Below are 21,749 nucleotides of genomic sequence, written 5' to 3'. Positions count from 1 at the left end.
CCGCCCAACTCACTGTGAGGACATTACTTTGCTTCTGAATGGCTGCCTGGCATTCCTTCATCAATATGGAATTCATTACATGACAGTGCAGTCAGTGACTTAGATTTCATGGAAAGAATTGGCCTTTGTGAGATGGACAATTTCAAGTTCTGTAATGGTATGAAACCGATGCTCTAGAACAACACCTTGTGATATTTTTAAGGGATAGGTTTGCAGACCACAAAAGAACAAACAAGCACAATCGTTATTGTAAATGTGTTTAATCAGGCAGTTAGGATACACTGCCCATTTTCCCACTCAAACGGCCGATGACGTCATCAATATGTCATGTGATCAGACTCTTAAAGTGACCTTGTTCCAGGACGGAACAAACCTGAATACGCAACACTTTCCTCCCCTTTACATTAGAGGTTTCTGCAATGAAACATAATACATCAACAATCAAAATTTACAATATGAACAATTAATAAACACAACAGTCAATAAGTTTAAATGCTTTGGAGGACATATCATTCTTAAAACCATGATCACTGCAGCCAAACACACCATACACCCAGGCTTTTAACACTTAATTTAAAAAAAATAAAGTATCCAATTCATTTTTTTCCAATTAAGGGCCAATTTAGCATGGCCAATCCACCTACCTGGCACGTCTTTGGGTTGTAGGGGTGGGACCCACACAGACTGGGAAGAATGTGCAAACTCCACACAGACAGTGACCCGGTGCTAACCACTGCGCTACTGTGCCACCCCTTTTTAACTCTTAACTTGTCCAAATATGTAGAAGCCAATATTCCTAAAATCCTCCAATCGTCATGCTTCGGGTAACCAAAGTAACTTTGTTCCTATGGTCTTACCATGCCGTGCCCATAATTTCTCACAGTAGTGGATTATTTCTGTTATACTGCTTAACTTGTCCTGCGGTTACAGGAGTGTCATCGACATCTTCGAAATAGAAAATATTACCACTCAAAATATTCATTGACTACTCATTAGGTAAAGGTAATCTAGAGAGTCTAGCAGTGTTCCCATAGATAATTGATTGACGATATTTCATTGTATATGTATGTGCTGACAATAGCAATGCCCATCTGCATCCAGATCGCTGCAAGAAATGGAGTACCAGTGTATGGCTCACCCATCGTTGTCAGTGGTCGACGATCTGCTAGTAAAGTAAATTTCCTTGCATATAGGTATTGGTAAAAAGTTTGATTTTGTAAATGATGCCGAGTGCTTCCTTCTTTATCTACGCATAGTTCTGCTTTGTTCAAGCATCTTGATGCAAACGCTATTGTCTTCTCTTCACCATTGAACATTGTGAGAAACCACTGCTCTCACCCCATAAGGTGAGGTGTTGCAAACCTGTTGCAATGGCAACTTCAGATAAAAGTGTGCCAGGACTTCTGACTTTAGCTTGTATGAAGACCTTCTCACGCTGATCCACTCATTTCTGTTTTGACACAATAAGTTGTGTAAAGATAAGAGAATACTTTCCATAATAGTTTATTAAGCCCAAAAATTATCAAAGTTCATTTACGTGCAGGTGCCTTATTTATGGCTGTTACAATTAAAGGTGATTTGCGCAGTCCCTTTGCATCCATAATGTGCCACATGTATTCAGTAGAAGATATGAAGAATTCACATTTATCCTCCATACTCGTCGTCCGTAATCTTCTTGTCCCCGGAGTTGCTCTTCATTCTTTCTGGTAACTAAGGTATTTTCTAAGTAGCACTGGGCCCCTTGCAGTCAGCTGAGAATTTGATCCATTGCACGTTGGAACAATGCAGGTGCAGATGTGATGCCAAATGGAAGTCTTTGAATAACCATTTACATGTTATGATTGTCGAATATTGTTATAAATCTGGATCCACATTTATCTGGTGATAAGCTTGACGAAGGTCAACTTTACTGAAATGCTGGCCTCCAGCCAACCTAACAACTACATCATCAATTCAAGGCAATCCGTTTCTGTTACCAACAAAACTGCAGCTCCAGCATCCACCTCCATTTTCACCAGTTGTCTACCCAGTAAAGGAGTGACCCAGTAACGGTTTGTTGCTCCTGCAATGGCCAGTATGTTCATGGCAGCTCGTCATTCTACTGTGACTCTGGTCCTTTCTTGCTCCCTTTTTGTATCGCATGGATTCTTTTCCCTCTTCAGTTTTCCATTTGATACACTTGGTTCTTGGTTGTTTGGAACTTGTTTCTTTCCCGAACACGCATGTTCGATGTGCCCCTTTTTATCACAATTCCTGAATCTTGCATCTTTGTGCCAGCAGTCTGTTGCCCAGTCTGTTGATTTAATGCCTCATTTTTGCACATTGGTGGTAATTTCAAACCTATGTCTGTGTTCAGACCTCAGTCTACATTTTATGGATTCTGGTGCTCAAACTTAATTATTGGGCTTCCTTAGCCATTAATTCCATTGAGATAGCAACTTCTAAAGCCTTCTTTAGGATTCAGCTGCTTTCTGTTAACAGCCTGTTTTGGACAGCTTTGCTTTTGAACCCACACATTAGTCTGTCTCTGATGGTGTCATTCAAGACCTCTCCAAATTCAGTATTCAGATAATGTATTCATAGTAGCTATGAACTGTGTGTTTGATTCACCTTTTTGGTTACATTTATGGAATCTAAATCTCTCAGCGATTACTGAAGTTTTCAGTATGCACAGTATCATCGTAGGTTTTCGATCCTGTTTTTTCTGGCTGCACCAGACTTCACAGGAGGTTGATTGTTTCTCCCCCTCCATTGTACTCAAGAAGGTTGGGACTAGAATATCTGCGGCAATTTTACTCATTTGGACAAAATAATAGAATCTATCAGTATATGAGCTCCACTGCTTGGTGTTCTCATCATATGGGATCAAAAATTCCCACCATTTTTACAAAAGCATAATGTGCCACAAAATGTTTAGCACTACCTTGCTTCTTTTATAAAACAATGTACCCCTAAATTCAGCCTATTTCCTTCTGAGTTTTGGAACTCCCAACTGTTTGGAACTGTTGTTGCAGGGTATTCGCTACTCACAGTGATCCCTCTACAGTTCCAGATCTTTCTGGACAGAGCACGTGATGAGCTTCTTTACCTCCAAAATATACAATTCAATGTTGGTACCTTCGATGGCTGTTACCGATATTTGGCACCCCTCAGTCGTCAGCTTTCATGTAGCAAAGTTTTTAGCTTCTTAATTCTTTTTGGATGTCTGCGCATGGATCGGCGATATTTCTTTTTCCTTCTCCGGGAGTATGCCAGCATGTTTCCAACCACCTCGTTGCCAGTTTTCTTTGTGATATTTTTAAAGGATAGGCTTGCAGACCACGAAGGCACAAACAAACAAGAACTTTATTGAAAAGGCATTTACTCTACAACTGTCAGGATAGACTGCCTGTTTCCCTGCACAAACAGCCGATGGATACCTCATGTGATCAGACTCTTAGCATGACCTTGTTCCAATTGGGAACAAACATGAATATACAACACAGCAGAATGCTCATCAGTATTGATGACGGGACTAAGTTATCATGGAATGCTGTGTTAATACTGACTGGGCCACATCTCTCCCAGATGCCAAGACAATGTAGGATGTAAACTTGGGTAAGTTTTGGATGAATGCAGGGTCCTGAGTGATTGACAATAATCTGCTACCTAACTTTGCATTATGCTGTCGCATGACAGATCACTGTGTCTGATGTCCGAATGCACCTTGGGGGCTGGTGTCTGGAGAGATGGTGCAGTCTGCCATCCTCAGGCACTCGGATGATAACCATTGTATTTTCTCTTCGTGCTGTAACGCTAAGCTCACTGGTATGAGTGCACTCATGTGTGCAGTCGCATTTCTGCCTCTTGAAGGCTGCCAAGCCCACTGACTTGGTCATACCTTGTTTGAAAAGACAGCACCATGTGTTGTTGCTTAAGCATGTGTGCCAGTAGAGTACTTCTCCCATTATACCGTGGCCACATGCTCCCTAGGCTTCTGTGTCTGCCAAGGAATACTGCATTATGAGCGTTCAAGCTAATTCTTTCTTTTTTTAATAAATTTAGAATACCCAATTCATTTTTTCCAATTAAGGGGCAATTTAGCATGGCCAATCCACCTAGCCTGCACATCTTTGGGTTGTGAGGGCGAAACCTACGCAAACAGGGGGAGAATGTGAAAACTCCACACGGACAGTGACCCAGAGCCGGTATTGAACCTGGGACCGTGGCGCTGTGAGGCAGCAGGGCTAACCCTCTGTGCCACTGTGTTGCCATCGTTGAAGCTAATTCATGCTTCCACCATTTTCATTCTGAGATTGATGTCACCTTTAGTGATGGAACCTTGAGTGAGATGTTGAAGATGACAATTGTTATATTCCTTTGTTGCCACAAAGAGGAAAGGTATGGAGGTGCCCACACTTTGGATTCTTGTAAAACAGCATGAGAGATTTTTTAAGTGTTGCTTAAACAATCAAAATGGGTGATCTTCTCAAAGCATGCGCAAACACTCTGTTGATGTCACTACACATCACGCGATGCATAACCAGTAAGAATGCATTCCCAGATACTTTACTTCATTTGTGCAATGACCATGCCTAACATTTGAACAACAAATCCCTAGTATGTTATTTCTTTCTATACATAAAATTCAATAAGACAATTTCTGAGCTGGATGTTTATTCCTTTTTGGTAGAATTTGGCATTCTTGAAGTTGGCTACTGTGACGTCAGGCGTGTCCTCATTCCTTTCAGTAGGTGGTACTTCTGAAGTATTATTTCAGTATCTGTCATTATCAGTATTGAAAAGCCCTCAGAAACAGAATTTGAACATATCACTGTCCCTGATTGCTGTTCCAACATTTAGCTCTCTAAATCTTCTAAAGGTGGAATCTCTTGAGAAGTTTCCGCAAATTCACTTTGTGCCGCAAGTAACTGATCGGCGTGACATTGCCAAACTCTTTTATCATCCATCTGTATGGATCATAGTTGGTACCCATTTCTCATTGATGGTGTAACTCCTAGCTCAAAGTATCAGGTGGAGTTAATAAATCAAACTGAGCTTGCAGTTTCCTCTTAAACAACAGCATTGCCAATGAACTTTGCATGGTCACACGTAAAGTGGAGCGATAAGATATTAGAAATTTGTTTACTCTTCCTGCTAATTTTCCCTCGTCCTTCAGTGCTTTGATAGAATGCTTTAATGACTGCATAAAATGTTCAGTCAATCCATTCGTTGCTGGAATATATGGAGCTGACTTGATTTGGCATTTACTATTCCATTTCAAGTAGTCTTCAAACTCCTATAAAATAAAGCATAATGTTTACCATTAAGGGTGGCACGGTGGGACAGTAGTTAGCATTTCTGCCTCACAACGCCAGGGCCCCGGGTTCGATTTCAACCTTGGGTGACTGTCTGGGTGGAGTTTGCACATTCTCCGTGTCTGCGTGGGTTTCTTCCGGGTGCTCCGGTTTCCTCCCACAGTCCAAAGATGTGCAGGTTAGGTGGATTTGCCATGATAAATTGCCCCTGAACTGTTCAAAGGTATGTACATTAGGTTAAGAGGTTATTGTGATAGGGAGTGGGCTTAGGTGGAGTGCTCTTTCAAAGTGTTAGTGTAGTCTCGATGGACCAAATAGCCTCTTTCCAGACTGTAGGGATTCTATGATTCTAAACATTGACAACCTGCTTTGGTATTCCAACTCTTACAAATATTTTGTCTAGTTCTTCAATGGTCTGCACAGTTGTTGTTGACTTCATGATCGCAACTTCTGGCCATTTCGAGTGCGTGTCCACAATCACTGAGAACAGGTTCCTCCAGTAAGCCAACATAATTGACGTGTATTCCCTGCCATGACTGAGTCGGCCATTTCCACAGATGTAATGGCTGTAATAGTGGAGTGTTCCATAGTTTTGTACAAAATTGGCATTGCCCAACTTTCTCTTCAATTTGAGCAACTAATTCTGGCCACGAGTAACAAATGCATGCCAATTCCTTCATCTTCACCATACCAGGATATCGCTCATACAATTAGACCAAGGATTTTACTATGTCAGCACGGAGAAATAATCACACGGATTCCCCACAATTGAACTCCATCCTCTGCTGTCAACTCAAGTCTTTGTGTGATGTAGGACCTGAGGTACGGATTTTTCTTCTGAACATTTGCCAGCATTTGTTTTTGGACCAGGTCCATTACCTTCTCCATCACTGGATTGGTTTTTGTATATTTTTGAACTTGAGATGAAGTCATAGGTACACGATCCACAAGTGTGAAACACAAAATATTGACAAAGTTTTCTTCTGGATCATGGACTTATGATATTGGGGGTGTGATTCACCCAAGGATGAAAAAGTGTCTTTCTGGGCGAGCTTGTCAGGGTGGTGCCTGTTGGCTTTCTGGGTGAGATCCAAATCTTGATTCATCCAATCTTAGACATTTTTTGGGCCTTGGAAAGTTTCTCCTCTTCGAGCCCACATTCAGTAGTGGGGAGCTGAACTCACCGGGAAGGCCGGATCCTTGGTGATTACGACGCCATTTTGAAAGGGTGCCCCAATCTCTTTGTGAGCTTGAGGGTTCCACCCACCCCCCCACACCCAAAGGTAATGCCACCGTCGCAGACTTGGGTATTACTCTCTTCAATCCCCCTCTTCCACCCCAAAGTGAGGGGCCCCGCTATGGGGTTACTGAGGGCCCCCATTAAAACCGCAACCTTTATGAACCCATTCATACACCCCCTTTATCCCCCCCACCCTTCACACCCCCTAATCCTCCCCTTTCATGGGTACAGCTCCCCTTCAGGCCCTGACCCTTGACAGTGCCAACTTGGCACCTGGGCATCGCTAGCCTGGCACGTGTGCAGTGCTCCTGGTGCCCAGGTTAGTGCTCGGCACAATGTGGTGGCAGAATCGTGCCCTGCATATTGTAAGTGTGTGCCGACAATATCAATGCCCACCATTGCAATCTAATAGCTGCCAAAGAAGGTATACAAATATACAGCCCAAAGATTGAAGTCAAGGGTCGATGATCCATCAAAAAGGATAAAATGAGGTCCATAAAGGTAATGGTGGAACCTTCCAACACCAAAAATGTGTTCAGAGCTTATTTTTCTAGCTGAGCATATTTCATTTTTGTGCTTGTAAGAGGACGTGAGGCAAATGCTATCAATCGTTCCTCTGCTGAAGGCAAAATGCATGAGACAACTGCACCAACCCCATAGGATGAGGCATCACAAGCTAATTGCAACTTAATTTTCAGATTATAATGAACCAACAGTTCAGTAAATCTTCTTTAAGTTTGTTATATGTATTTTCACATTATTCTGGCAGGTGCCATTCCTGTTTGACACATAACAAAGTATGTTGAGGCTTCAATCGTGTTGTTAAAACTAATTTCCGATAATAATTGATCAATCCTAAAAACATCCTTAATTGTGTCACATTTTGAGGACATGGTGCTTTTAAGATTGCTGACATTTTCTTTGGTTCTTTGTGTAAACCATTTTTGTCGATGATCTGATCAAGGTAATTTATCAATGATTTTTCCTTCTTAACTCTCAGGTTGTTCTGTAATTGCTTCAAGGGAGCTTCCGGATTTGTCGAGTGTTCCTGTTCATCACCGAACCTGTGATGAGTATGTCATCTAAATAACATTGAACTCCTTTCAATCCACTTAGAATTTGATCCACAGATCTTTGAAAAAGAGCAGGCATGGTGTTATTCCAAAAGGAAGTCTTTTGTAACAAAACAGACCTTTGTGATTTACGGTGGTGAGTCATGGCTGTGATTCGGCAGAAACATTCATCTGCAGATATGCCTGTGAAAGATCAATTTTACTGAACTTCTGTCCCCCAGAAAGTCCAGTAAACAAATTTTCAATCAATGGAGTGGATAATGCTCTCCACAGAACTGGGTTAATAGTAGTTTTAAAATCCCCATAAATTCTCACTGGGCCATTCAATTTTGATACAGGAAATGATTGGTATCACCCATACTTTCAACAATAGGTTCAAGACTCCTGTCCTTACTAATCTGTCTCATCTTCAACTTTAGGCTTGATGGCATAAGATAGTTCTAGCTTTGAGACATTTGGGTGTGCTGTCTGGCTTGATGTTTAGGTGTAGCTCAACTCGTCATAGAACTCAGTGAATCTGTGAACAGGTTCTGGTACTTCTTCCAGAGTTGTTGCAAGTTGTTCTTTCAATCCATTAATTTATTGACTGTTTCTCAATTAAGCCTAATCTTAGCCAAACATGCTCTACCAAATAGTGCAGGAAAATTTCCATGGATAACGTGAAGAGGCAACTTCACTGTCTGCCAATTTGCTTCTACTTTCATCATAGTGCAGCCTTTTAATGGTGCAACATCTTCAGTACATGTCCTTAGGATCGCATTTGAGATGACAGCATGGTGGTGCAGTGGGTTAGCCCTGCTGCCTCATGGCACCGAGGTCCCAGGTTCGATCCTGGCTCTGGGTCACTGCTGGTGTGGAGTTTGCACATTCTCCCTGTGTTTGCGTGGGTTTCGCCTCCACAACCCAAAAATGTGCACGCTAGGTGGATTGGCCTTGCTAAATTGCCCCTTAATTGGAAAAAATGAATTGGGTACTCTAAATGTTTGGGGAAAAATGGATCGCATTTGACAGTTTTAAAGGCAAATGCTTCAGATTGTGTCAGGTATTAATGATACTGCTGCGCCAGTATTCATTTCCATTTTAATTACATGACCTTCAAGTTTTGGATGTGCCAAAAATCTTTGTTGATTGCCCTGCATTGACAAGGCGCCTTACTTAAACTCCTGCTGTAGCCCGGTTTCACTGTCTTTTGTGTGACCATGAACTTCATCCATTAATTTGTAAACACAACTAGATTGTTTACTTGTCTATTCTTCTTGCAATTTCTTGGTGTGGAAGACGTTTTCTGAACCCAACACGCTTTGGCAATGTGGCCCTTCTTACCACAGTTCTTGCATGTATTCAATTTAGTCCAGCATTCTCCGGCTGAGTCTCCAATCTGTGTGCAATGATGACATGGGTGCACTTTTGCAACCTTATTCCTTGGGTTCTCCATTTTGTGGATCTTCGCTCCAGCCCCTATCTGCAAAGTTTCTCTTGTTGCTAGCTCCATAGATGTGGCAACCTCCACAGCCTTCAGAGTTCAATCATTTACAGTAAGTAGCTTCCTCTGATTTGCTTCACTGCGTAACCCACAATCTAGTCTGTCTCGAAGAGTATCATCAAGTGCTGTACCAAATTCACAAAATGGTTTCACCTTTTTCCTCACTACAATGGTGGAACCAAAACCTTTCTGTAATCGATAAGGTTTCAGGAGAGAAATGTCCCCCTAAGATTTTCATTAATTCACTGGAGGACTTGTCTCCTCGTTTTCCTGGGTGAACAAGATTCTGTAGCAGCATAAACATTTTACAGCCAACTGAACTGAGAAATATTGCGACTTTTAGGTCCTCCGGTATTTGATTAGCCATTAAGAACAATTGGCATATTTCTTCGTATGAATTCCATGTTTCATAATTATCATCAAATGCGTCCACGGCACCCGTTTTCCCGCTTTTTGAGGATCCCACCTTCTCGGGTCTACCTCCTAGGTTCCTCCCTTCTGACTGTGTTGGAAACTAGCACAACAATCCCTTGAACAAGCAAGTAGTAATTATACCCCTTTTTTACCTGAGTATTTTGATTTTTGGCTGAGTAGTAACATGTACAGAGACGGCGGATGCCGAAATCCCCGTTCCCTGCAGCCTATGTAGCTTCAGCCACATGTGCTGTCCCTCACTTTTATGCAAGCAAGTCTTCTCCAACTGTCGGTCTTCTTATTCAAAGGTGCTGTCAAACTTTTTATGAAATTTCACATCAGCAACAGGGATTCACCCGGCAGGTTTGTGTGTGCGTCAGTCTGGTTCCAAGAATCTTCTGCTGCTCGTCGATGAAAATCTTATTTCCAGCGATTTTTCTGTTTGTATCCTCGTTGCCAGCTCTCTCTCCTGTTATATTTCTTTGTTGCACAAAGAGAAAAGGTATGGAGGTGCCCATACTCTGGATTCTTGTATTTAATAAACACAATGAGAGGTTTTTCAGGGTGTTTCACCTGCCCAACGCCCAGCAAACACTCTGCTGACATTACTACACATCAGATGATGCGGACCCAGCAAAAATGTATTCCCAGATGTATAAAAACAGTGGAGGTTTTATTGTCTCCTCTGCATCAAAGTGTGACAAGAACTGCGCTAGTATCAACTTGGCAGCACGGTAGCATAGTGGTTAGCTCAATTGCTTCACAGCTGCAGGGTCCCAGGTTCGATTCCCGGCTAGGGTCACTGTCTGTGCGGAGTCCGCATGTTCTCCCCATGTGTGCGTGGGTTTCCCCCAGGCACTCCAGTTTCCTCCCACAGTCCAAAGATGTGCAGGTTAGGTGGATTGGCCATGCTAAATTGCCCTTAGTGTCTGAAATTTCCCTTAGTGTTGGGTAGGATTACTGGGTTATGGGGAGAGAGTGGAGGTGTAGGCTAGGGTAGGGTGCTCTTTCCAAGAGCCAGTGCAGACTCGATGGGCCGAATGTCCTCCTTCTGCACTGTAAATTCTATGAACTTGCCTTTGCCTTCTTCCTCCTGGAATCTTATAGCTATGAGGTTATCACGGGCACAGCTTCCACATAGTGCACTGACATCCTCATGACTCCTTGTCTGAATCCTCGCTCTCTTCAAATTCATCCCCTTCAATGCCCCCCTCGTCTGAAGAGATATTTAACTGCTCCATATCTCCCTGTGACAAAAGATCACCTCCTTGCAGTGCTGCGATGTGTAGGGCACAGAAAATGATGATGTGGGACACCATTTGTGATGTTTATTGGAGATTCCCACTGATCATTCCAAACATTTGAAACTCAAGTTGGAAAGGCCTCAAGTCTGCTCTATTAGGGGACTTGTGGCTCAATGTGCAAAATTGTATTACAATGCACTCTGTCTTTACGTGGTACCCCTGAAACACTGAAGCTCCAAGGGCCCTCGAAGATTTGTGGCATCTGAAGGTGACTCAAGATGCATGAGCCATGAGAGCTCAATCGATACCTAGTACAAACCTGCTGGAGCTGCTTCTGTGATCAGAGATTAACTGGATGTTTAGAGAGTGAAATCCATTTCTATTAATGAATCTTACAGCCTGGTGCCAGATAGCTCTCAAAGCCATGGTGGCAATCTTCACTGGTGGAAAGCCAGTGGATCATTGGGAGGGTCTGCTTTCAAAGATGTTGACTGCTGTGGCAACCTTAAGAATGACCAGCACTAGCTGCCGTCCCAGTCAGTGTGGCTTGAGTTCCTCATGGAGAATGTGGTAAATATGAGCTACCACATCCCCTGGCTAGGCAAAGGTATCTGCAGAACTGTCTTTCGCTCATCTCCACAAATGAGCTCCGTCTTCACTCTTGTTCACGCCAAATGTCTTCATGGATTTAGTCCCCATGTCTGCGTGGATTTGTTCCGGTTTCCTTCCACAGTCCAAATATGTGCGGATGGGTGGATTGGCCGTGCTAAATTGCTGTTAGTGTCCAAAAATATTAGTTAGGGTTGCTGGGTTACGGGCATGGGGTGCAGGTGTGAGCTTAAGTAGGGTGCTCTTTCCAAGGGCCAGTGCAGATTCGATGGGCTGAATGGCCGTCTTCTGCACTGTAAATTCTATGAAAAGTCCCTCCTTGACAGAATCTAGAACTGACTAGGGTCCCGCTGGCTCTTGTTCCTCAGGGTGACGATCTTCCCTGAGCTGTGCCAAATGCTGACTGACCCCTCTTCTCGTCAATTCTAAGCAAAGGAGGGGCAGCATGTGGCGCACTGGGACTGCGGTCCTGAGGGCCCGGATTTGAATCCCAGCCCTGGGTCACTGTCCGTGTGGAGTTTGCACATTCTCCCCATGTTTGCGTGGGTTTCACCCCTACTCAAAGATGTGCTGATTAGGTGGATTGGCCACGCTAAATTGGAAAAGAAAAATAATTGGCTATTCTAAATTTATTTTTTAAAAATTCTAAGCAAAGCGTTCGAGAAGACAGCATTGCCTGAAGCCTGCATTCTCTATTCTTCCCTATTTCTGTGAACTGATACATTTGGGCAGTTAATTTTAGTTCCTGCTGATTTGTCTCCTTCCATATACAAGGTAGCTAGTGCGGGCTCAAAATCACCTCCTTTATGTTTTAACTTAATAGCATACAACACAGCCAAGACAGTAATTTTTTTGAATATATTTGTTTTTTTAAATAAATTTACAGTACCCAATTCATTTTTTCCAATTAAGGGGCAATTTAGCATGTCCAATCCACCTAGCCTGCACATCTTTGGTTTGTGGGGGCGAGACATCATGTTCCCCAATTTGCACGCACCTTGCTGATGGCATGGTCACAACAGGTGAGAACCTCTTTAATTCATTTCAATAAATTTGAATATAATTAGCTAGCCCCCTTGCCATATGATCTCTCCCCTCACTGAATATTCAAACATTGCCGACGTGACACAACGATTACGATAGCCTTTTAAAAACATGATTCAGTCAAGGAGATCCCTCCACCGGTGCAAAAGTAAGTTTGACCCTGGGAGAACGGACATGTCTGGGAAGTGGGCTGGCCTGGCCCAGGCACAGCTTGGGACTGCCAGGTTGACCCTTTACTAACTTGGTAGTGCCAACATGTGCCAGAGGCATTGCCAGGGTTGGACCCTCTGGGGAGCCATTGTGGGGGGGGGGGGGGGGGGGAGGTGGGGGGAGGGGGTGTGTGTGGTTCTTGTTTTGTGTGGTGTGGGAGAGTGAGCACCAAGGTCATTGAAGAGATTCTTGCAAGCAAGGTGTGGGAGAGGAGGTGGGGGGAGCAGGCAGTACCTTTGCAGGGAAGGAGGGGGGGGGGGTGTGGGGAGAGAGCCCAATGATTGTTTTGGGGAGTGCTGGAGGGAGAGCCTGATGATTTGCGGAGGGGCGGGGTGAGGGAAGAGGGATGTGATGGTGGAGAGGGAGAGTCCTATGATTGTGGGGATGGTTGAGAGAGAGAGCACTATAAATAGGGGTGGGGTGGGTGTGAAGAGAGTACCCGATGGTTGTGGAGAGGGGGGAGGGAAGTTGATGTTCAGTTGTGATATGGGCACCCTTTAAGATGGCGCCCAGATTGCTGTGGAACTGGCCTTGCCTGGCATATTAGGCCCAAACCCACCAGAGTGACAGCAAAATCCCTGCCCCCTCTTTTTTGTTCTTCAGTGAGGCTCAAGATCTGAAGTGAAAACTACAATACTACTACCCATGTCTGCGTGGGTTTCCTCCGGGTGCTCCGGTTTCCTCCCACAGTCCAAAGACGTGCAGGTTAGGTAGATTGGCCATGCTAAATTGCCCTTACTGTCCAAAAAGGTTAGGAGGGGTTATTGGGTTACGGGGATAGGGTGGAAGTGAGGGCTTAAGTGGGTTGGTGCAGACTCGCTGGGCCGAATGGCCTCCTTCTGCACTGTATGTTCTAGGTTCTATGTGTTCTCGAGCAAAGTAGATATTTTTGAAAAAACTGAAAGAATTAAACACCTGCAAGGAGATATTTTCAGATTAATATCAAAGTAGAAGATTTTAAGCTTATGAGAAAGGCTTTCAGAAATGGTCAGCATCACATCCAATTACTTATTAATAATAATAATAATCACTTATTGTCATAAGTAGGCTTCAGTGAAGTTACTGTGAAAAACCCCTAGTCGCCACATTCCGGTACCTGTTCGGAGAGGCCAGAACAGGAGTTGAACCTGCGCTGCTGACTTTGTTCTGGCATTACAAGCCAGCTGTTTAGCCCACTGTGCTAATCCAATTACTTATGCTGGTGGTTGAGGGTTTAACCTAATTTAGCAGGGCACTGGAATGAATCGAGAGGAGAAAGGTGTACAGTGGACTGGCAAAGCCAAATAGTAATAGAGCATAGGGATCAGCCAAGAGCAGATGCAAAACAGTATAAGATAGGCTTGTAGACCATGTGCATAAGTGCACATAGCAGGGTGAATCATATTGATGACTTTCAAGTATGTCACCACATAGGATTATGATGTAGTGGCAATGAAATGAAATGAATGAAAATCGCTTATTGTCATCACATTCCGGCGCCTGTTCGAGGAGGCTGGTTCGGGAGATCTGGTGCAAACAAGGAGAGAATTGAGAACTTAATAATCCTAAAAGGTGTTCAGGAAAGATGAGGAAGGATGAAAAGAAAGGAATTGATTAAATAAACTATTATAGCACAGTAAGGTGGCGATGCAGTCGAGGAGTCAAAGACAGAATCTATTTGATTAGAATTTGATAGAAGAGGTATTATACAGTTGTTAACCAAATAGTGGAAATGAAATGGAGGAGCAAATTAGAGGTATGTGAGAGTTAGTGATAATTAAAGATTTCTGCTGTACGAATAGACTGGAATAATATCAATGTAAACAGGTGGAGGAATTCCTGAATTGAAGAACTTTCTGTTTTCAGCCCAATGAAGCAGTGCTGATCTGCTTTAGGGAAATAATGGTGAGGGGGTGAGTGGAGCTTATTTGAGTGCAGGAGTATGTGCAAAATCATTGCATCACCATCAAGTTTGAAATAATTATGATTAAGGAAAAGGAACAATCAGTGCCAAAGAGTTAACTGGAGAAGCCTTATTTAAGAGAGTTTCATGGGACCTGGCCCAGATGGATTGGAACCAAAATATAAGCCACTGTTTACCATGAAGCTAACGAAAGTTTTAACACTTCGATAAAAACACACAGTTAAACTTCGTTAAAGTCATACCTCATTTCTGATACCCACAAATACAAATTACAATCCCCTGGGCTAGAGTGCGGTCAGTTCTAGTTCCACTTGACCTGGCGTTGCAACACAAGTGAAATTAGATTTTTTTTAAAATACCTGCGGACCTAGGCTGAACTCAATAAATTGTAGTCACCAGGTTTGTAACTGTTATTACGATCCCAGACCAGACCCCAACAGTAGCTAGGATACTGGACAGAAGCCCCCAAATTTTGTTTTAATTTTGTAAGACTGTAAGGAAAGATACCTCATTCCAGGAGCGATTGCACAAAAAAATAGGGATGTGGTACTTTAAAACAAACGTAATTATGAACACAGCATTGAAATCCTTAACATAACACCAGGAAATAGCTTAAAATTACCTCTTAAACAATACTACTCAATGCAGTCAATAAAATACTGGGAAAGGTTTAAGGTGCGAGGGGCAAGGTTTAGAGGAGATGTACGAGGCAAGTTTTTACATAGTGGGTAATGGGTCCCTGGAACTCACTGCCGGAGGAGGTGGTGGAAGCACGGACAATAGTGAGGTTTAAGGGGCATCTTGACAAATACATGAATAGGATGGGAATAGAGGGATATGACCCCGAAAGTGTAGAAGATTTTAGCAGCATGGTCGGCGCAGGCTTGGAGGGCCAAAGGGCCTGTTCCTGTGCTGTACTTTTCTTCGTTCTTTGTTCTTTCTAATATCCTTACTTGCTATCTTTATTCCCACTTAAACAACAATAAACAAAACCATCTCCGCTCTCAATCCACTTTAACTACTAATAGCACATAGGAATACTTGCTTTACAGAGATGTTCTTTGCGAAAGAGAGATCTATGGATACTACTTCAAAGAAAAGATCTGACTCCTGTCAGACCCATGCAGAAGCCTTGGGGCGGAATTCTCCACTCCAGCGCGGCATCGGGAACGCCGTCGTGAACTCGGCCGAGTTTCACGACGGCCTTGGAGGCCGCTCCTCGCACCCTATTCACCCCCTCCCCAGGGGGCTAGGAGCAGCGCTCCGTAAATCTCGGGCGCCGCGCCCTGACACTTGCGTCAAGGCGGCGCGCCAAGAATGACGCGATGGCGGCGCCTAAGTGACGTCAGCCGCGCATGCGCAGGTTGGCCGGCTCCAACCCGCGCATGCGCGGCTGATGTCATGACGGCTGCCGGCTCCAACCCATGCATGCGTAGTTGCCGTCTTCCCCTCCGCTGCCCCGCAAGATGTGGCGGCTTGATCTTGCGGGGTGGTGGAGGGGAAAGAGTGCGTCGCTGGGAAATGCTGGCCCGACGATCGGTGGGCACCGATCGCGGGTCAGTCCCCTCCCGAGCACGGTGGCGGTGCTCACTCCCCTCTCCGCCCCCCCACAAGCCACAAACCAGGTAAGGTTGCCGCCGGCGTGAACAGGTCGGGAACATCAGGCCGCTCGGCCCATCCGGGCCGGAGAATTGCCGGTCGCCGTGACAAACGGTGAGTGGCGATTCTGCAAGCGGGGGGGGGAGAATCGCGGGGGGTGCCAGGGCGGCATGTCATGAGTCACCCGGCCCTCCCGCGATTCTCCCACCTGGCATGGGGAGCAGAGAATTCCACCATTGGTTCATGATGAGGAGGTGTTAGCAATTCTGGAAAGTGTGAAAATAGGTAAGTTCCCTGGGCCGGATGGTATTTATCCTAGGATTCTCTGGGAAGCTGGGGAGGAGATTGCTGAGCCTTTGGCTTTGATCTTTATGTTGTCATTGTCTACAGGAATACTGCCACAAGACTGGAGGATAGCAAATGTTGTCCCCTTGTTCAAGAAGGGGAGTAGAGACAACCCCGGTAACTATAGACGAGTGAGCCTTACTTCTGTTGTGGGCAAAGTCTTGGAAAGGTTTATAAGAGAAAGGATTTATAATCATCTAGAAAGGAATAATTTGATTAGGGATAGTCAACACAGTTTTGTGAAGGGTAGGTCGTGCCTCACAAACCTTATTGAGTTCTTTTGAGAAGGTGACCAAACAGGTGGATGAGGGCAAAGCAGTTGATGTGGTGTATATGGATTTCAGTAAAGCATTTGATAAGGTTCCCCACGGTAGGCTATTGCAGAAAATACGGAGGCATGGGATTGAGGGTAATTTAGCAGTTTGGATCAGAAATTGGCTCACTGTAAGAAGACAGAGGTTGGTGGTTCATGGGAAACGTTCAGTCTGGAGTTCAGTTACTAGTGGTGTACCACAAGGATCTGTTTTGCTGCCACTGCTGTTTATCATTTTTATAAATGACCTGGGGGAGGGCGTAGAAGGATGGGTGAGTAAATTTGCAGATGACACTAAAGTCGATGGAGTTGTGGACAGTGCGGAAGGATGTTGCAGGTTACAGAGGGACATAGATAAGCTGCAGAGCTGGGCTGTGAGGTAGCAAATGGAGTTTAATGCAGAAAAGTGTGCGGTGATTCATTTTGGAAGGAGTAACAGGAAGACAGTGTAATGGGCTAATGGTAATATTCTTGATAGTGTGGATGATCAGAGAGATCTCGGTGTCCATGTACATAGATCCCTGAAAGTTGCCACCCAGGTTGATAGGGTTGTTAAGAAGGCGTACGGTGTGTTAGCTTTTATTGGTGGAGGGATTGAGTTTCGGAGCTATGAGGTCATGTTGCCGCATTTGGAGTATTGCGTGCAGTTCTGGTCACCGCATTATAGGAAGGATGTGGAAGCATTGGAAAGGGTGTAGAGGAGATTTACCAGGATATTGCCTGGTATGGAGGGAAGATCTTATGAGGAAAGGCTGAGGGACATAAGGCTGTTTTTCCTTAACAGAGAAGCAGGTTAAGAGGTTACTTAATTGAGGCATACAAGATGATCAGAGGATTAGATAGGGTGGACAATGAGAGCCTTTTTCCTCGGATGGTGATGGCTAGTACGAGGGGACATAGCTTTAAATTGAGGGGAGATAGACAAGGACAGATGTCAGAGGTAGGTTCTTTATTCAGAGAGTAGTAAGGCATGGAATGCCCTGCCTGCAACAGTAGTGGACTTGCCAACATTAAGGGCATTTAAATGGTCATTGGATAAACATATGGATGATAAGGAAATAAGTGTAGATGGGCTTTAGAGTGGTTTCACAGGTCGGTGCAACATCGAGGGCCAAAGGGCCTGTGCTGTAATGTTCTATGTTCTATTGGCTATATTTCTTCAGAAGTTGCTTCTCGGCTTGTTTAAGCTCTCCCTTGTTCTCAGACAAGTCTACACTACTTTAAAGATCGTTCATCTCTTTTAACTGTACTGCAGTGAGAGAAAACTGTTTGACCTCTGGACACAGCTTCATTCAGATCAGAACTGCCCTGGTTTCTGCAAAATACCTGATGCCTTAGCTCCACCCAGCAATGAAGTAATCTTACCAATCTTAAATATAATTAACTCCACAGGGAATCCCCTCAATCAAAACAAAATTCCATTAGCCCAAGGGTTTTTATGATGGTTTAATTGCAGCCCTAGCTCCAAAAATATACTTGCCTTTCAAACTAGGATTTCTTTTAAAACATGATTGCAGCAGTCACACACACATTAGCCCAAGCTTTTAACACTTATTGCACCAAATACCTATAAGACAATACATCTGAAATTCTGGCATTCATTACACTTAAGTACTTTTATTATGTACAGTATAATTAAACTGACCGACAATATAACCCCTCCCCCCCTCCCCCCCCCCCCCTCCTTTCTGCCTACCCCCACTCTCTATTCAGATAAACAACGCACAGGGAAAAGGGTGGTTCAGAGATAAAGAAAATATGAATCAAAATAAAAGGAAATAGGATCATTGATGCATTGTGATGACTTCTAGTTAGTGTCTTTCTGAGGTTCAGCTTTCTTTTCAGTACTACTTCCCTCTAGGCTTGAGATGGTTTTCTCTGGCAAAGTTGTCTATTTTCTCAGTTGATTCAGGATCATTTCAAGTTTACAGCAATGATGTGACGGGCACTCTCTAGTTTCAGAACAATAAAGCAGTTATTCCAGCAAGAGAGACTGTTCCTTCTCCTTCCACTGTGTAACCACGTCTGCTTACTTCTCTAAAAACACATCACGTAGGAATAAATCACTGATTATAGTCAGGCAGAACACTACCCCTGGCCACCCATGGGTTGCCAGCCAACCAATCGAAACAACATCCTCCAAAGTTGGTTAACTCGGCGCCGAAGAGTCTGACTTCTCCTTTCCACAACAAGACCTGGGAACAAAATGTCCTGACAAGCAGGCTGCTTCAGCTGGAGTCCTCTGCTTAAAGACACATTCTGATTATGGGCCCATGGACCAAAAATAAAAGAAAATGGCAACAAAGGAAATAAACAGGAATGACTCTTAGATTATTAATTATTTAAAACTACCTTTATTTACTTACAATTGGAAATAATCACAAGTAGAAATGTTACCCAATCTGAATGGGATGCAGGGTATGACGGTATGTTATTGAGGGAATTAAGGGTGAGATTGCCGGGACACTGGACAGCTTTCAATCGTCTTTCAGTATAGAGTGATGCAGAGGTCACAAATATTATATTCCATTTTAAAAGATCATAGTAGGATGAATTAAAAGTCAGCTTCCCCTGTGTTGGGGGAAGTTTGGAGCACCATAACCTGGAGCAAATTTAACTTGGAAAAATACATGAAAGTCAACATGGATTTAAAGGCAAATCATGTCTGACTAACTTGAGTTCTTTGAAGTAATGGAGCATGTTGATGAAACAGTGCCACGTAATAGACTTGTTAGTAAAACTAAAAGCCATGGGTGTAAAGAGACTGTGGCAGCAGGGGTATGGAATTGTCTTAAAGAATAGATTGGAGAAAGAAGTGGTGAATAATTATATTGTGAAAAGCAGAGTGGTGTTTCCCAGAGGTCGGTGTAAGTGGGTGCACTCTCTGACACATATTAATGACTGGACTTGAATGTTCAGGGCATGACTTCAAAGCTTAGTTGCTATATTTATCTGGTTATAAATACAGTGGTCAATATGGTCGCCTTCCTTAATCTTAATTACGTTTGCTCTAGAGTCGCCAGGTATCTCTCGATACCGCCACAAGGTTCAAACCTGAATACTGATCAAAGAACCAATGCACCAGTTAGTTAGTTCAAAGTCAATACTATTTATTTACACACACAGTAATATCTACTCATGCACAAAATACTACAAACTAAACTATCTCTCACTCTAACGCCTATACTTAACTTCGGGTGCCCACTCAGTCAGAGGAACAATGGCCGTTGTTCGGATGTGAGGCTGTTGGGTTCGAAGAGGTAACAGGAGAACAGCTAAGGTCGTCCGTCTGATGGCGAGCGTTGACCTTGGACTTACTTGCTTCTGGTGCAGCTGGTGGACGGGTCTCTCCACTTCGAGAGCCGAATCCAAGAGAGCGAATCTCTCTAGGGGCTTCTTTTTCCTGAAGGGGCTTCTCGCACTTTTGGGCGGGCCTTGAACTTGGCCCTGATTAATTGGGCCGTATCTTGATCACTCGTATTGATCTTGACCAAAAAAGGGGTGGGTGCCCTGATGGCTGGGCGTGTCCTAGGTGGCCATTGGCCTTGCTTTGTTTGTGTCTTTTCTGGCGCCGAGATGTCTGCAATAGTATCAGTTACTTGAGTGTCTTTCCTTTGTTCCCGGAGATGGGCCATAAATATGTTAATTGGGAGTTGCCTTCTCAATACGTATCCAGGCTCTGTGCCTGCTTGCTTTCCTAACATTGTCCATATTTCCCTCGAATCATTGCGATCATCCATTTTGTATTCTGGAAGTGGCCATCCCAGATGGCTACAGCTTGCAGATGGCAGGAATCTCTGAAATGTCAATGAAATTGAACGTAGAGAAGTCAGCAGTGATTTGTTCTCGTAGGAAGAGTGAAGATCGGCAATATAAATGTTCAAGGGGAAGCAGGAGGAAAGATTCCTGGGATATATGTAAATCAGTCTTTGAAGGTTGCAAGATAAGCTAAAAAGGGTGGGTGGATTCTCTGTCGGCAGGATTTTCCATTCTGCTGGTAGCGCCCACAGGTTTCCCGGTGGCATGAAGTGGCCACAATGGGAAATCCCATTGTCAGGTGGTCGGATGGAGAATCCCACGGGATGTGCGACGAGGAACATAGCTGGTGGAGCAGAGAATCCCGTTGTGTGTTTTATTAAAAAATGAGCATATGAGTTTTGGCTTCATTAATTAGAGACATAGGGCGCGATTCCCATTATGCCGCGCGGCATCGGGCAGCCGTCGTGAACGTAGAGTTTCACGACGATGTCGGAGGCCGCTCCTCGCCCCCTATTTCCCCCCCCCCCAACCCAGGGGGGGAGGTGGGGGGGAGGGGGGGCTAGGAGCGGCGTTTCGAAAAACTCGGCCGCAGGGGCTTTGCGCTTGCGTCAAAGCGGCGCGCCGAGAATGACGTGACAGCGGCGCCTAAGTGACGTCAGCCGCACATGCGCAGGTTGGCCGGCTCCAACCCACGCATGCGCGGTTGCCGTCTTCCCCTCCGCTGCCCCGCAAGACGTGGTGGCTTGATCTTGCGGGGCGGCGGAGGGGAAAGAGTGTGTCGCTTGGAGACGCCGGCCCGACGATCGGTGGGCATCGATCGTGGGCCAGTCCCCTCCCGAGCACGGCCGTGGTGCTCGATCCCCTCTCCGTCCCCCACAGGCCCCAAACATACCTTCCGCACTATGTTCACTCCGGCAGCGACCAGGTATGGTTGCCGCTGGCATGAACAGGTCGGGAACGTCAGGCCGCTCGGCCCATCCGGGCCGGAGAATCGCCGGTCGCCGTGAAAAGCGGCGATTCCGCGACACGCCATTTTGGGGGGGGGTGGGAGAATCGCGGGGGGTGCCAGGGCGGCGTGTCGTGATTCGCCCGACCCTCCCGCGATTCTCCCACCCGGCGTGGGGAGCAGAGAATCACGCCCATAGGGTTGGATTTTGGGGGACAGGGAGACTCTGAGGAACTTTAAAACTGGGTTTGCTGGTCTCATTCCCAGCGC

The 21,749-nt window shown here is 44.7% G+C and overlaps 1 protein-coding gene and 1 pseudogene across 8 annotated transcripts in view; one reads left to right on the top strand and one right to left on the bottom strand.

Annotated features, from left to right (window-relative positions):
- Positions 1-21,749, top strand: part of LOC119972445 (RNA-binding Raly-like protein) — a 1,269,223-nt gene that overhangs the window by 89,339 nt on the left and 1,158,135 nt on the right. The gene's annotated exons all lie outside the window — the stretch shown is intronic.
- Positions 1-21,749, bottom strand: part of LOC119972130 — a 170,242-nt pseudogene that overhangs the window by 11,570 nt on the left and 136,923 nt on the right.

Source organism: Scyliorhinus canicula, chromosome 10 (genome assembly GCF_902713615.1).
Source record: "Scyliorhinus canicula chromosome 10, sScyCan1.1, whole genome shotgun sequence".
Taxonomy (NCBI): Eukaryota; Metazoa; Chordata; class Chondrichthyes; order Carcharhiniformes; family Scyliorhinidae; genus Scyliorhinus; species Scyliorhinus canicula.
Note: the sequence above shows the minus strand (reverse complement) of the source record. Positions and strands in the feature narration are given on the sequence as shown.